We start from the raw sequence: 16,421 nt of genomic DNA on the forward strand, positions 1-16,421 counted from the left end.
ATGACAGATAATGTAGTCATTCACTGAAAGTGAATTAAAAAGGGAACAATTATTTGGGTGAAGGGAGTTAAAAATAAGATCATTTAGGATAAGGTCAATTTTTAATCTTTCAGGGTATCCAGGTGGAGACACAAATTTTAGACAAATTAAGATGAAGGATGCATTCTGCCAAGAGTTGGGGTGTTTGGAAGTTTGTTGAGTATGAAATAGGAAGGCGAGAACACATTGTGAAATATAAATATGGGAGTCATCAGCTGCATATGAGCTAGTGACAGAACAAAAGCAAAAAAGAGATTCTTAAATTCAGAACACTGGCAGTACTGATAGCCAGAAAGGCTTATCGGGATTCACAAAAATTTTTTAAGACAAAAATAAGTCACAGACTCCACAAACTGGGGTGCAATGACATCTCTTGAAGTTTATTCCTTGGTGTGACTAACAGAGTCAGGAAGTGATACCCTTTTACTGCCAGAAACTAACCTCAATAAAGTTAAACTTTGGTTTAGCATAACTTGAAAAATGAATATTATTTGGAAGTAGATTATGTGTTTGATTTCTGGAATCAACAGCAGATAGTGGACAGATTTTGAATGAATAAAGAAAAACATGGTGGATTCTTTTGTTCTATTTTGTTTTGTTTTCATTAAGACAGGGAATTCTTTATTCAAACCTATCAGAGATAAGAACAGGTCGGGTCAGTAACAAAGCACCCTGTTTTAAAGTATAGGCCCATAATTATATATGAGAATATATACTGTTTCATACAAACTAACTCATCAGACAGCAACTTTTCAATGTTCAAAACAGAATAACCTTCTCTGTGAAAGAAGCATTGTTGTGATACCTTAACTTTAGTATTCCTCTCCTTCTTCATCATCTCCTTCAACAGAATCCACATCAATGTCCTCATAATCTTTCTTAAGGGCAGCTGTGCCCTCATGGGCCTCAGCAAACTCTCCTTCTTCCATGCCCTCACCCACATACCAGTGAACAAAGGCATGATTGATATACATCAGGTCAACCTTGTGGTCCAGGTGAGCCTAGGCCTCAGCAATGGCTACAGTGTTGCTCAGCAAGCACACAGCTTGCTGTACTTTGGCCAGGTCTCTACCAAGTACCACAGTGGCAGGGTGATAATTAATGTCAACTTTGAAGCCAGTGGGCACCAGTCCACAAAATGGATGTACACTTGGCCTTGATCATGCCAACAGTGACATTGACATCTATGGGAACAACATCACCACAGTACAACAGGTAGCAAGCCATGTATTTATCATAGCATGAGTCACATTTCACCATGTAGTTGGCTGGCTCGAAGTACACACTGGTGATCTCTGCTACTGAAAGCTGTTCATGGTAGGGTTTCTCAGCAGAGATGAGGAAGTATATGTGATCAAGAGGGAGGTAGATGCAGAGATAGGGTACCAGGTTGGTCTGGAATTTGGTCAGATCAATATTCAGGGCTCCATCAAATCTAAAGGAAGCAGTGACTGAGGGCACAATTTGACTTATCAACCTACTCAAGTAAATATAGTTTGGGCACTTAAAATTGAGGTTTCCACAACTTGTCAATCATGAAGGCATAAACACAGTGCTCCAGGATGATGAGGGTGGTGAGGGTGGAGTTGTAGGGCTCAACTATAGCTGTAGAAACTTGGGAAACTCGTTAAATGGAAAACTCCAGCTCAGTCTTCCTTCCAAAATAGACAGAGAGGTGTCCCATCAGCAGAGAGGTAAACCCAGAACCAGTTCTCCCACCAAAGTTGTGGAAAACCAAAAAGCTCTAAATACCTGTGCACTGCTCAGCCAGTTTCTGAATTCTGTCCAAGACAAGGTCAATGATCTCCTTGCCAAGGTGTAGTGTCCACAGGCATAGCTATTGGCAACAGTTTCTTGCCTGTGATGAGCACTTTGGGGTGAAAAAGCTGGCAGTGTATACCAGTGGGAATTTCATCAGTGATCCTTGGTTCCAGGTCTACCAACAGTGCCCTAAGCACATGCTTGCCAGCGCCTCTCACTGAAGGAGGTCTTGAAGGAGCCATCTCTCCACCCCCTAAATGCTTTTTCACTTGGCATCTGGCTGTCAGACTGGATGCCATGTTCTAGGCAATAGAGTTCCTAGTTGGCATTGCTGACCTGGTCACCCACCTGGCCAGCGTGGATGGAAATGCACTCATTCATGTTGCTGTGTTGCGGCTGCCAGGTGGATGGCAAAGAGGAAAAGGAGAGGTTGTTGCTTCCCACACCTGGCCAGCCTGGATGGAGATGCACTCATGGATGTTGCTGCTTTGTGGCAGCCAGGTAGATGGCGGAGAGGAAAAAGAGAGATTGTTGCTACTTACAGCACAACTCTCAGGCAGTTGATGTAAGAGAGCTTTCCAAAACATGGTATATTTGATTCACTGGAATTTTAAGGGCAGTTAGCAATAAAGTAACTGAGCCACAAAAAGATCACTGGTGATCAACTTAAAATTTATTTTCTGTGTGTAAAGATACAGCAGGAGTTGGTATATGTGACAATGAGTGAAGCAGTCATTGAACATACAGTCCTTGCTTTACTTTTGTTAAATTTGTTAAGCAATAATAGTTGCTCTCATTTCAGATTTTTTTCAAATGATTCATTTTTTTTTCTAAAATTAAAAGAAAACATTTCCTAAAATTTCCTAAAATATAGAATTATCTCTGGGAGATTATAAAAAATTGAGCTCTATGTAAAATTTTGTCTGCTTTCCTTCACTAGAGCTATTATACTCTACTAATTCAATATTTTTCTATTATTAATAAGCAATCAACACCTTGAGATTGAGAACAGCATGTGAATCCATAAGATTCTCAAGCATTACATCTTAGGATAATACAATATTTATTGGCTCCTACAGAGTTGTGTGTTATGTGTCTGACGTTCCTAACTAGAAAATGGTGAGAATGCTTTGGAGTCTCCATCATTATGGCAGCTCAAGTCAATAGACAAGTGTCTTTTCTTTTATTTCTTTTAAACAACTATCCATCATTTTTCATTCAGGTGGAAATTTTTAAAAGCTAAGCAAAATACAAAGTATATGCACTGGAAAACTATCATTTTTTCGTGACAATACAGTGCAATACTCTGTAAGGTGTTACTAATTTTGGAATGGCTAACATATCATGAGCTTTGGGGAATATTCTGATGTCATCTATTAAGTAAAAATTTACTTGCATAGTAGCTAACTTATTTTTATGAGGGTAAATAACACTATCCTAACACATCAAATAAAACTAAAAAGCAACAAGACTATGTTCAGAGACAAGGTTCTACACACTAGCAGACCAGTTTCAAATTCAATTTCTACCACTTACTAGTGTGTGACTCTGGTCAGGCTATGAAAGTCCTAAAGCCTGAGGTTTTTTTTTCATATTTAAAAATAATAAAAATAATATCTAACACACCCTACTTATGTTGGGGCTTCATTAAATAATGCTTATAAAGGACATATTGCTTTTTAATAAATAATTTCAGCTTTTCTTGGAACATGAATACAATGAGGCAGGGGTAAGGAGTAGGGGCACAATTAAATTGTGGAGAGCACTCTAAATACCATGCAAAATTATTTCCTTCCTCCTAAACAACATGGTCTAATTTACAATGCTACCCTATAAGCTGACTCATAACCAGAGAATTTTGTTATTAATTGTAAAGATCTATTCAAATTTCCCCTGTGAAGAATACTCTTCTCTAGATATTTTACTTTTTTACACATTTTCCCCATAGAAGAGGAAAACTCTCCCTTTCTTCTTTTAGTTTCTTTTGGCTGATCTAGTAATTAAATTTACCTAATAGAGTAACAGGAGAAAAACAAATTTAGTTTTGTACTCATAGGAACTCATAGAAATATGAAACCTAAAGAAGTGACGTGACCAAAGCAGGCAGCCTTTATATCTTTTAGACTAAAAAAAAAATTGGAGAATTAACTAAAATGGAGTTTGAGCTTTAGGTAGCTAATTAGTGAAGCAGTAACAAGGTGTGTTTATACAGCTTTCTCAACCCTGGATTTTCTATCTCCGGTGACAGGGATGTCTTCTCTCCTCCTGGTGTAGAGAAAATACCTTCACGTGGAGATTGATGTCCTGTTTTCATGGGGACAAAGGAGGGTCAGAGTGTCCTTCCTGCACCTGCTTTTTCTTAAGTAACTTTAGTTCATTATAATTAATATGCCAAAATATATTCTGGGGTGGCATAGTCAACTCCTTCACCCCTTATTTACAGAGAATAAGCATTGTACTTTCTTTGTGTGTAACTAATGGAATTAAAAAAATAGGTTTGACACCAGAATATTAAGATATGTCCCATCAAAGAATGAGTTTTACTTTGACAACAATTCCACTATTGGCTGATCATTTATTCCTGGCCACACTAGAAATTCAATGCCCCCAACAGCCACCAGTTAAGTGAAAGTTTAGGGGAGCACATGTTCAACAATAGGTTTACTCTAGAAAGGTACAACTGAGTTCTCATTTAATTTTATACTTTCTCTGTAAATTGTAGCTTTATTCATTCAAAAACCTACATTAATTTTAAAAAATAACTCAACACAATTTCTCCCATTTACATATTAGCAGTCAAAGAAAATTCTGTTTGAACCATAAAAAGATCTTAAGTTTATATAGATGCAAGGTATTGATAAGGCTTTAATATGGATGTGTCTAGGTTAAATGTGAAGCTACAGAGCCAGCCAGGAAGAAGTCAGATCAGTCAGCAAATGTTAGAAGTCAAAGGAAAGTCATATTAAAACAATGATTATTCATTGTCCAGCTTTTTTTATTTCTAAAACTAGCTATAGAGAATATAGTAGGAAAACCCCACAGAGAATGAGGTGTGAAGTGTGCCATAACAAATGAAAAAAAGAACAGAGTGCTGCAGGCTGAACTGTGTTGTCCTCCATGCCCAAACCCACATCTTTAAGTCCTAATCTCCAGCATCTCAGAGCATAACTATATTTTGAGACAAGGTCTTCTAAGAGGTAACTAAGTGAAATGAAGTCTTGAGAGTGGGTCCTAATTCAGAATGACCACTGTCCTTACAAGAAGAAGAAATTGCTTTTTGTCAGGCAGCTGTGAATATGGCCAGACATTCAGACTGAGCGTGCCTACCAAAAGCAGCCTACCATCTTTAAAAATAGGAAGGTCCTGCTTGGAGAAACTGGCAAAGAGAAGGTACCATGACACTACAAGAAAATCAGTCTGGGTTTCAAGAAAATGCCCCTTTACTGGTAATGTCTCCATCGACAGGCACATATTGTCTGGTGTGGTGACCAAGATGAAGAGACAGAGGACCACTGTCATCCGCCAAGACTACCTCCACTACATCTGAAAGTACAATCACTTTGATAAGTGCCATAAGAACCTGTCAGTGCACCTGCCCCCTTCTTCAGAGATGTCCAGATCAGTGACATTGTCACAACAGGTTCTGAGCAAGACCACACTCTTGAACATGCTCAAGGTCACCAAGGCTGCTGGCACCAAGAAGCAATTCCTGAAGATCTGAGAATAGACACCCACTCACTCCCCCAAACAAAATAAAGTTATTTTCTCAGCCAAAAAAAGAAGGAGGAGATAAAATTATGTACAGACATGCATATCCACAGATGAAAGACCATACAAAACAAAACAGAGAAAGATGTCCATCTGCTAGCTAAGGAGAGATAATTCAGAAAAAATCAACCCTTTACATACGAGACACCTTAATCTCAGACTTCTAGCCTGCAGGTCTGTGAGAAAATAAATGTTTAAAGTACACAGTTTGTGAGACATTGTTATGGTAACTATATCAAACTAATGTGGAGACAAAGAAAAAGAAGGGTGGAGAAGATAGATGCCCTACTTCCTTCTGGGTCATTCTGTGCTATCATCACCTCCTTCCCACCAAGATCCTCATCTAGTTTCTAAGAACCTAAATCTTCAAGAGGATACTTGTGAATCTGTTCTGATTTCCTTGGGGTCCTTATTTTTTAAATTTTTCCTCCATTATGGTAGAAATTATTATTAACCGTTCTACTAAATTTGCAAATTTTCTTGGAAATTTTTCTGTAACAATCTCAGTCAAAGGTACAAACATTCACCCAGTTGAGTATTGGCACAAGAAATATCAGGGCTGAATCATAGGTTGAACTCAGATGAACGCACAGGTTGATTTTCTCAAATAGAATAAAATTACTCACAAACACTAAGTACTTAATTCTGGATGCCAGTAAAAACTTTTCAGTTGTAAATTAATTCACTGACATCCAAGAACACTAATGAATCATGCTACTGTATAAAAATATTAATGTCTATTTGTTTTTCTTTCTTCACTTTTCTGCCACCCTTACTGCCTTCCACCAAACTAGGTTAGTGAGGCTTTAAAAGTCCAGGTATTTTTGGTGGAGTGGAAAGCTTTAGTATTTAAATGATATGATAGATTTTGTTTTGTCTTTTGAAAAAAACAATTAGCCCTGGCTACTGTGGCTCAGTGGCTTGAGACCTGACCTGCAAAACAAAGGGTCACTGGCTTGATTCCCAGGCAGGATACACGCCTGTGTTGCAGGCCAGGTCCCCAACAGGCAGTGCACAAGAGGCAACCACACACTGATGTTTCTCTCCCTCTCTTTCTCCTTCCCTTCCCCTTTGTCTAAAAATAAATAAGTAAAATATTTTTAAAAAATTAACTGAGGGCTGAAATAGGCCTCCAGGAGTGCTGACATAGTTAAAAATGTGAAGTTCATGACAAACTTCACCATTTCATAATCTATTCAGTTTGAGTCCAGGGAACAAGTCAGTTTAAAGTCCTTGGATGCTAAGCAAATAAAAAAAATTATGGTAGATAGTACTGACACAGTATAGAAGAAAGAGTATGAGATCTGTCCAGGAGGTATCCAACCTTGTAATATGAAAAACAGAGACATTTACTGAAGAAGATACAAGAAACATTGTACATAGGACAATGATGCCTCAGTCCCCTTCAATGTAGGCACCTTAGGACCTCACACAGTTCTCCCAATCACCTCAACTACCTTGTTGTATTTTCCTGAATCCCACTGATGGTCTGTAATATCTTCCCTTTCAAAGGTATCTTTAGTTTTGGGAAAAGCCAGAAGTCACCAGGTGCCAAATCTTGACTATAGCAAAGCTGAGTTACCTGGGTGATTTGATATCTCCCAAAAAAACTCTACACAAGATGTGATGCATGAGTGGGGGTATTGTCATGATGAAGCTGCCAATCACCAGTTGCCCATAGCTTCAGCCTTCCCAATCAGCAAGATAGTTTCTACAGAAGAATGTTCAAGCTTAACATAAAATTGGAAGCAGATTCATTGCTCTACTTGCTCTGTCATTTTCAATGCAATGGCCACATGGTACACATGCCCACTCAATGGCATCTACCTCCCCCACTGACTAGTACAGTGAAGTCATCATTGTTCACACATGTCATGTGCATTCCAGTCTACACTCCTTGGCTGTTAAGTTACATCGGTGTCACACAAATTGTTCTTGTTATATTAACAATAGTTGGACTTTTTCCAGACGGACCTTATTTCTTTCAGAATCAATGGAGGCAGAGAAAATGGATTATGAATTGGGAGATAGGATTCTTAGTTCCATAGGCAATGGGAATCTAAGTGCTGTTGGACCAGAGGGAGAGAGCTCCACCTTTGTAGATATGGTGGTCTGTCTGATATATCTAGGGCGGTGCTATATCTGTTACAAATAAATGGAAAAACATACTAAAGTTAAACAGAAAGGCAATCTATTGGCTTACATTACTGAAAAGTTAAAGAGTTGTTTGACCAGCATTGAAAAATGTCCCAGGATTCAGTTTCTGATTCTTAGTCTTTTAATTCTACTGAAATAATATCAGTGGTATTCTTCAGCAACCTCTCTTCCCTTTGTTTTAAGATAGCTTAAGCAGCTCCAAAGTATACATGCAATGAGCTTATATTTTAAAGGAAATAGTAATATTCTGCTATTCAGGACAACCCTCCCCCATTTCTTTCATTTCATCAGCCCTAAATATGTTTTGTGTTTATCTACAAACCAATTGCTATAGCCAAAGAAATGTGCTGTGTTGATTGGCCAGACCAAGGCTTTATGTCTACTTCTTGGTCTTAAGAGGAATATCAGCTTTAACTAAACCCCATAGAATGAATGAGATTGAAAGAAGTGACAGTTTTCAACAGAAGCTTGGTTTCCAAAATCAGAATAGGTAGATCCTGGATCCCACATCTAGCATGAAAGCACAGAACTACTGGACATCAAGGGAACACTGCAGACTTAGGGGGAAAACAGCAGTAAAGAGTAGACAGAAATTACAAGTTATTACCTCATTTGGAAGGGGGCTAGTTTCTAGATTCTCAATTTCTGTGTGAAACCAGTAGAGGAAGGAACCCCTATAGTGACTGAGATAGGATTCCCATCCAGCACAGAACTACAACTCTGATCATCTAAGTTGATTTAATGGTCCATAGAAAGTAATATTTCTTTTATGCATGGACTTGTGAAGCAAGATTAATACTCTTTCATAAGTATTTTAGACTTGCTTAGTAAATGCTGACCCAGCAAGGTTTCTGAACTTGTAAGGTTAAATGATGTCCCTGGAATCTTTGAAAGTCATCAGAGAAATGCAAAACTATAATGATTATATATGAGTTGGGATATTTCTCATTATGACATATTCCTGAATTAATAAGTATACAAAACTGTAACCACCTAAAAATATAACCATTTACTGACACCTATTTTTAAAACTATATCTTTGATGCTACAGGGTCAGCTCATGAATTTAAAAAAAAGGGAGTGAATGGAGAGGGACATTTACTTAAGGACAAATCCTCTTTAAAGGCAAAAAAATATAAGAGAAGAAAACAAAATCCTAAATAAGGTATCATATGTACTCTTAATGCCCTCTGACTTAGCTTCTTTTTCTGAAATATTAAATATATATATATATATATCTGTAGTTCAGGGAGAAGATATCTTTTTGTTACCAGCATTGAGGTTGTATTTTTAATGTAAGAACAATGAAAACTAAAAATATGGTTCTTACAGTAAAAATATATGAAATATTTCAAATCCTAAAAATCTACGTTTTTCCTCACACATTTCATCAGAATAAGTATTGAAGCCAGATGACCTCCAGTGGTGACAGACAGGTTCAGCTTTTCACAATATGACTCTTACATTTGCTCTAAGCTAGAACATCTTTAAATTTGATGAGAAATGAAATGAGAATTTTATTACACAATATGAAATAAGACAGTTCTATAAATTGAGTATGAACCTAGGGCATTAATTTGCAAAAACTTCAGCTTCATGTAATTACGCAAACACTTTTTCTAAGCTGGTAAAGCAGGAGCAATTTTACTATAAAGTAGTTCAGTTTCTCAGGATGGTGCAAAGATGATAGTTAATTAGTTTGTTCTTTTAGTTCAGAAAAATATTTAAAAATTAATTCATTTTATTTTCCTTGGTAACTTGATTAATTCAATGATATGTTTCCCTAGGAGATATCTTTCATGCCAAAGTCAGTACTTTCAAAAAAATTTGAAAAACTGCCTTCATTTGATTGCCTTTATGTCTATGGTTTAGAAACCAGATTCTCCCTATAGAAAGTTTATTTTCTTTTTTTTTAATTTTATTTTAATCATTGTTCAAGTACAGTTTTCTCCCTTTTACTCCCAATCCAGCAACCCCTCCCAACCCTCTCCACTTTCCTCCTATTACCACTCTCCCCCTAGTTTTTGTCCATATGTCCTTTAAGTTTGTTCCCATGAACCCTTCCCAATGTCCCCTGAAATTCCCTCTTCTCTCTCCTGTGGTCACTGTCAGCCTGTCCTCTATTGCAGTGTCTTTGGTTATATTTTGCTTGTTTCTTTGTTTTGTTGTTTTGTTTCCTGTTAAAGGTGAGATCATATGGTATTTGTCTTTCACTGCCTGGCTTGTTTTGCTTAGCATAATGCTTTCCAGTTCCATCCAAGCTGTTGCGAAGGGTAGGAGCTCCTTCTTTCTTTCTGCTGCATAGAATTCCATTGTGTAAATGTACCATAGTTTTTTGATCCATTCATTTACTGATGGGAATCTAGGTTGCTTCCAGCACCTAGCCATCATAAATTGTGCTGCTATGAACATTGGGATGCATAGGTTCTATTGGATTGGTGTTTAAGTGTTCCTAGGATAGAGCGCCAGCAGTGGAATTGCTGGTCAAAAGGCAGATCCATTTTCAGTTTTCTGAGGAAGTTCCATGCTGCTTTCCATAGCGGTTGTACCAGTCTGCAGTCCCACCAACAGTGCACTGGGGACCCCTTTTCTCCACAACCTCTCCAACACTTGTTGTTTGTTGCTTTGTTTATGATGGCCATTCTGTCTGGTGTGAAGTGGTATCTCATTGTGGTTTTAATTTGCATTTCTCTGATAACTAGCGATATTGAACATTGTTTCACGTGTCTTTAGATTTTCTGTATGTCCTCCTTGGAGAAGTGTCTGTTCAAGTCCTTTGCCCATTTTTTAATTGGATTGCTTGTCTTCTTAGAGTGCAGTCGTGTAAGTTCTTTATATATTTTGGAGATTAAACCCTTGTCTGAGGTATCATTGGCAAATATGTTTTCCCATACAGTTGGTTCTCTTTTGATTTTGATACTGTTTTCTTTAGCTGTGCAGAAGCTTTTAATTTTGATGAGGTCCCATTTGTTTATTCTTTCCTTTATGTTGTTTGCTCTAGCGGACAAGTCAGTAAAAAAATTTCTGCATGAAATATCTGAGATTTTCCTACCTACGTTCTCTTCTAGGACTTTAATGGTGTCACGTTTTATATTTAAGTCTTTTATCCACCTTGAATTTATTTTTGTATATGGTGTAAGTTGGTGCTCAAGTTTCAATTTTTTTGCACGTGGCTGTCCAGTTCTCCCAACACCATTTGTTGAAGAGGCTATTTTTACTCCATTTTATGTTGCTGCCCTCCCTTTGTCAAATATTAATTGACCATAGAGACTTGGGTTTATTTCTGGGCTCTCTGTTCTGTTCCATTGGTCCATGTGCCTGTTTTTATGCCAGCACCAGGCTGTTTTGATTACAGTGGCCTTGTAGTATAGCTTAGTGTCAGGTATTGTGATCCCTCCTACTTTACTCTTCTTTCTCACAATTGCAGCAGCTATTCAGGGTCATTTATGATTCCATATAAATTTTTGAAGTGTTTGTTCTATGTCTGTGAAATAAGCCATTTGTACTTTAATAGGAATTCCATTGAATGTGTAAATTGCTTTGGGAAGTATGGACATTTTGATGATATTAATTCTTCCAATCCATGAACACGGTATATGTTTCCATTTGTTTGTGTCTTCCTTGATTTCTTTCCTGAGTGTTATGTAGTTTTCTGAATACAGGTCTTTTACCTCTTTGGTTAGGTTTATTCCTAGGTATTTTATTTTTCTTTTTGCTATTTCAAATGGGATTTTTTCCTTGATCTCTGCTTCTGCTGTTTCATTGTTGGTGTACAAAAATGCCTTTGATTTCTGGATATTGACTTTGTATCCCACTGTTTTACCAAATTCATTTATTAGGTCAAGCAGTTTTTTTAGTGGAGTCTAGGATTTTCTGTGTACACTATCTTGTCATCTGAAAAGTGACAGTTTTGTTTCCTCCTTTCTGATTTGGATGCCTCTTATTTCTTTTTCTTGTCTGATCACTGTGGCTAAAACTTCCAGTACTATATTGAATAGAAGTGGTGAAAGAGGACAGGCTTGTCTTGTTCCTGATCATAGTGGAAAAGATTTTAGTTCTTGCCCATTGAGCATGATGTTGGCTCTAGATCTCTCATATGTGGCCTTTATTATGTTGAGGAATGCTCCCTCTATTCCCACTTTGCTGAGTGTTTTTATCATGAATGGGTGCTGTACCTTATCAAATGCTTTTTCTGCATCTATTGATATGATCATGTGATTTTTGTCTTTGCTTTTATTTATGTGATGTATTACATTTGCTGATTTGTGATTATTGTGCCATCCTTGCATTCCTGGAATGAATCCCACTTGGTCATGGTGCATGATCTTTTTAATGTATTGTTGGATTCGGTTTGCCAGTATTTTTTTGAGGATTTTAGCGTCAATGTTCATCAGCAATATTGGCCTGAAGTTTTCTTTCTTTCTTGTGTCATTATCTGGTTTTGGAATTAGGATGATGTTGGCCTCATAAAAAGAGTTTGGGAGTCTCCCATCTTTTTGGATTTTTTGGAATAGTCTGTGAAGGATAAGGGTTAGCTCTTCCTTAAATGCTTTGTAGAATTCCCCTGTGAAACCATCTGGCCCAGGGATTTTGTGTGTTGAGAGTTTCTTGATTACTGCTTAAATTTCTTTTGTTGTTATTGGTCTGTTTAGGCTTTCTGCTTCTTTTTCATTGAGTTTTGGGAGATTATATTTTTCTAGAAATTTGTCCATTTCACCTAGGTTTTCAAATTTCTTGGCATACAGCTCTTTGTAGTAATTTCTTACAGTCTTTTGTATTTTTGTGGTATCTGTTGTAATCTCTCCTCTTTCATTTCTGATTGTGTTTATTTGGGTCTTCTGTCTTTTTTTCTTGATGAGTCTGCTTAAATGCTTGTTGATTTTGTTTATCTTTTCAAAGAACCAGCTCTTGGATTCATTGATCCTTAGAATTGTTCTTTTAGACTCTATGTCAATTAATTCTGCTCTGATCTTGGTTATTTCCTTCCTTCTGCTTGCTCTGGGCTGTCTTTGTTGTTGTTCCTTGAGTTCTTGTAGACGTAGGGTTAGGTTGTTTGTTTGGAATGTTTCTAACTCTTTTAGGTGGGCCTGTATCGCTATAAACTTCCCTCTCAGGACTGCCTTGGCTGTGTCCCATAAGTTTTGGGTTGTTGTGAGTTCATTTTCATTTGTTTCCAGAAACCTTTTGATTTCTTTCCTAATATCATTCTTGACCCATTCATTGTTTAATAGCATGCTATTTAATCTCCATGATTTTGAGTGTTTTGGGTTTTTTTTTTCCTTCGGGTTGGTTTCTAGCTTCAGTCCCTTGTGGTCCAAGAAAATGCTTGGTATGATTTCAATTTTCTTGAAATTCTTGAGGCTTGTTTTGTGTCCTATCATGTGGTCTATCTTTGAGAATGTTCCATGCACATTTGAAAAGAATGTATATTTAGCTTCTTTTGGATGAAGGGCTCTGTATATATTAGTAAAATCCATTTCATCAAGGGTATTGTTCAATGCCACACTATCTTTGTTGACATTTTGTTTGGAAGATCTGTCCATTTTTGATAGTGGGGTGTTCAAATCCCTCACTATAATTGTGTTGCTGTCCATATCTTTCTTGAAGTCCTCTAAGATTTTCTTTACGTATTTGGGTGCTCCTATGTTGGGTGCATATATATTTACAATATTTATATCTTTTTGGTGGATTCTTCCCTTGAGTATTATGAAGTGACCTTCTGGGTCTCTCTTTATGGACCTTTTTTGGAATTCTATTTTTTTCTGATATGAGTATTGCTACCCCAGCTTTTATTTCCTGTCCATTTGCTTGGAAGATTTGATTCCAGCCCTTCACTTTCAGCCTGTGCAGGTCTTTTATCCTGAGGTGGGTCTCTTGTAGGCAGCATATATGTAGGTCATTTTTTCTTAGCCATTCAGCTATTCTATGTCTTTTGATTGGAGCATTTAATCCATTTATGTTTAAAGTTATTATTGATAGGTACTTATTCATTGTCTTTTATGTACGTGTGTTCCTCTCTCTCTCTTTTCCTTCCCTTCCTTAAAGCAGCCTTTAGAATCTCTTGCAGAGCTGGTTTGGTGGAGGTGTATTCTTTTAGACTTCTTTTGTCTGGGAAGCTTCTTATTTGGCCTTCTATCTTGATTGAGAGCCTTGCTGGATATAGTAGCCTTGGTTGCAGACCTCTGGTTCTCATTACTTGGACTATTTCTTGCCATTCTCTTCTGGCTTGAAGAGTTCCCATTGAGAAGTCAGCTGCTAGCCTTATTGGGGCTCCCTTGTATGTTACTTCCTCTTTCTCCCTTGCTGCTTTTAAGATTCTCTCTTTGTCTTGGAATTTTGCCATTTTAATTATGATGTGTCTTGAGGTGGGCCTCTTTGGGTTCCTCTTGATTGGGACTCTCTGTGTTTCCTGGATTTGTGTGACTTTTTCTCTCATCAAATTAGGGAAGTTTTCCTTAATTACTTTTTCAACTAGGTTTTCGATCCGTTGCTCTTTTTCTTCTCCTTCTGTTATCCCTATTATATGGATATTAGTATGTTTCATATTGTCTTGCATTTCTCTTAGTCCCTCTTCCTTCTTTCTGAGCCTCTTTTCCTTTTCTTGCTCTTTCTGGGTGTTGTTTTCTACTTTGTCCTCTAGCTCGCTAATCCAATCTTCTGCTTCATCAATCCTGCTTTTCATGCCTTCTACTGTGTTCTTCAGTTCAGAAATTGTATTCTTCATTACCTCTTGGCTCTTGTTGAGAGTTTCTTTTTCCTTTTTCATGTTTATATAGTTTGCAGTGAGATTGTTGTAGCTTCCCTCTAGTTTCTGATAGCTCATTGTGAGTTCATTGAACTTCCTGATAATCATTGTTTTGAACTCACTATCTGATAGTTGAGTTGCCTCTATTTCATTTAGCATTTTTTCCTGAGGCTTCCTCGTTTCCCTTCAATTGGGGATTGTTTCTTTGTTTTCTCATTGTTCGTGGGTTTCTTCTTGTTAGCCTCTGTTTCTTAAATTGATCTGATCTAGTTCCCTGTAATTATGGTGTGTGAACTTCTGTGGTAGAATACTTGTGAGATTCAATGGTGCAGTCTCCTTCGTGTATCCTGGTGTTCACAACTTCTCCCTACTCTTTTTTGTGATCAGTTGGAGGAGTAAGGTGAAATGGTTTAAGACAGCAAGACAGTATACTATGATATTTATATTAGCGGCCAGTAGAGAAGAGATGGGTTATCCTTTGGTTCCTTATAGTGTTAACCATGGTCCTCAACTCCACTATCCACATTTTAGAAAGGATGGAAAAAAGGTAAGACTTTTATTGGAGACTAGAGGATTGTTAGTTGGATCTAGAAAGCTGTGAGGCTGTGGGAGGTCAGATACTAAGGTAGGGTTGCATTAAAGATTAGCAAATAGGAGTGGTGTGTAAAAGAATAGAGACAATCCCCAGAATAGTATAGTTCAGGAAATTGCAAAGTGGGCTGAGATCAGGTAGGGGTATTGAGTAGTATTTACAATTGTATGGACTAAGTATTATTAACAGTAATAGTAAAGCGACAGTCTTGTGGCAGAATCGATGAGATCTAGATAACAAGAATAAAGAGTATAGAACCTTGAGAGGTGTATTAATGGAACACAGATGAACGATAGTAAGCTATCAACACCTTGTGACTGAGACACCAGGAGGAACCTATCAAATGACAGTATAACCAGCCAAGCAAAGAAGATTATACAGAATGAAAAAGAATACCAAAAAACTATTAAAATAAAAAATGTCAGAAAAGTGAGAAAAAGATAATACAAATTTACAGTAACTTGCAAGATCAAAAAAAAAGCAGAAGATGGAGTGCAGGAGAGATAAATTTGAAGTGGAAGGAATAATACTAGGATGAATGGAAGAGAAACATAAGGGATAGAGAGATATAAAAAATAATGAGAATTGAAAAATAAAATGTCACTTAAAACATAAGATAAAATCAATCAAGCAACAACAGCCACAACCAAACCAAACCAAACCAAACCAAAACAAAAACAAAACAAAAAAAACCTCTTGTTGTTTTCTAACTGGCCAGACCAGTTTTCCTGATCTTGATGGCTTTAGCTGGCTGATGGACCTTTGAAATGCTTATCACTCTTCCCAGCCAAATCTCAGTAAGTCTCTCAGGTACCGTGGGTGCTCCAGAGCACACTGGCTCTCCGGAGCTCACTGCCACGTTCTTCCAGGCTCCGGGGTCCCTGCAGGGTTCCAGCTCTATGATCTCAGGAGGCACCTGCGATGTTTTGGGATTCACTGTGCCCTCTCTGGGAATCCTAAAAGGGTGCAGCCATCCACCAAATTTTTGAGTTTCAGGCTCTAGGAATGCCCTAAACACCTCGTCCCTTCCAGGTTCACAGCGTTGAGAGTCAGGATTCCCGATGGGGCGCTATTCCACAGTTCAGCACCACAGGCTCCTGAAACCTGAGAACTCCTGCACCCTTTCCTGGATTGGGGCTGTGATGTCTGGGTTTTCCACCAATCCACACTCCCACCAGGCTATGGGTGCGGGTGCTCTTCCAAACCACCCCTGATCGTGCTGGCTGGAGGCACTCACTTCTCCCACAGCTCTGGGTGGGTGTTCACAGACCCTAGGTGATTTTTCCCCTCAGTCCAACTGGCCTCTCTGTGCCTTCAAGCAACAAGTTCTCCGCTGGTGTTGCTCAACCCCCATATTTG

The 16,421-nt window shown here is 37.9% G+C and overlaps 2 pseudogenes; one reads left to right on the forward strand and one right to left on the reverse strand.

The window, feature by feature from the left end:
* Positions 1–851: 851 nt before the first annotated feature.
* LOC123813530 lies at positions 852–2,181 on the reverse strand (annotated as a pseudogene).
* Positions 2,182–2,273: 92 nt separating this feature from the next.
* On the forward strand, positions 2,274–5,521 carry LOC123813430 (annotated as a pseudogene).
* The last annotated feature ends 10,900 nt before the right edge of the window (positions 5,522–16,421 follow it).

The sequence above is a fragment of the Phyllostomus hastatus genome, unplaced genomic scaffold (assembly GCF_019186645.2).
Source record: "Phyllostomus hastatus isolate PE091 unplaced genomic scaffold, TTU_PhHast_1.1 phas_contig_152, whole genome shotgun sequence".
Lineage (NCBI taxonomy): Eukaryota > Metazoa > Chordata > Mammalia > Chiroptera > Phyllostomidae > Phyllostomus > Phyllostomus hastatus.